The sequence below is a fragment of the Peromyscus maniculatus genome, chromosome 15 (assembly GCF_049852395.1).
Source record: "Peromyscus maniculatus bairdii isolate BWxNUB_F1_BW_parent chromosome 15, HU_Pman_BW_mat_3.1, whole genome shotgun sequence".
Taxonomy (NCBI): domain Eukaryota; kingdom Metazoa; phylum Chordata; class Mammalia; order Rodentia; family Cricetidae; genus Peromyscus; species Peromyscus maniculatus.
The window spans coordinates 22,924,097-22,924,771 of record NC_134866.1 but is presented as its reverse complement, the minus strand read 5'-3'; the positions used below and the strand labels follow the sequence as shown (position 1 = coordinate 22,924,771).

General features: G+C 32.3%; 1 non-coding gene across 1 annotated transcript; it reads right to left on the bottom strand.

Annotated features, from left to right (window-relative positions):
* Positions 1–316: 316 nt before the first annotated feature.
* Positions 317–467, bottom strand: LOC121822996 (U12 minor spliceosomal RNA). The gene has a single exon (XR_006064293.2). It is a non-coding gene; the product is annotated as a U12 minor spliceosomal RNA (small nuclear RNA).
* Between the last annotated feature and the right edge of the window lie 208 nt (positions 468–675).

The following is a 675-nucleotide window of genomic DNA, read 5'->3' as shown; positions in this document are numbered from 1 at the left end:
TTATAGCTTCCAAATAGTTGATATGCGTAAAAGCATAATTTTCAAATAATGCCTATATAAATGTCACTTTGTTGATTATATAAATTCAGAGATTTACAGATTTTAGAGATTTTCAGGAAGAACAATATTTACACCAAATTCTGAAGGTTTCTTTTTATTTTTCTTTACATAAATTAAGCTTGTCATACTAATTACATATACGAAGCTTCATGTCAAAGAGATATGACATTTTTAAAAGTTTATTTAGAAAACATCTCTCGGGACAACTATGCAAACAGCTTGTCAACTTTCTGACTTTCTTTAGCATATAGGGTGTCAGGCAGATTACCGCACCCAGGCATCCAGCAAAGTAGGCAGGTCTCATTAAGGGACAACCTTTACCCACTCAAAAATTCTTCTCACATTAGCAATGAGGACTCTGGCGTCACCCCACATCGTTATTTTCCTTACTCATAAGTTTAAGGCATGAGATAGGCCATTTTATTGTAATTTTAAAACAATTATTCACTTTGTAAGCCGATTTTATATATTCATTAGGGCTTCATTTCAAATGGTTGCCTTAGCAGTTTTGGTTTAACACTCTCAATTCCAACATCCACTTGCAGTTCCTAAATCAATTACATTGATCCAATTTTAATATTTATTTGCCAACAAATATAAGGTATCATTGGTAAT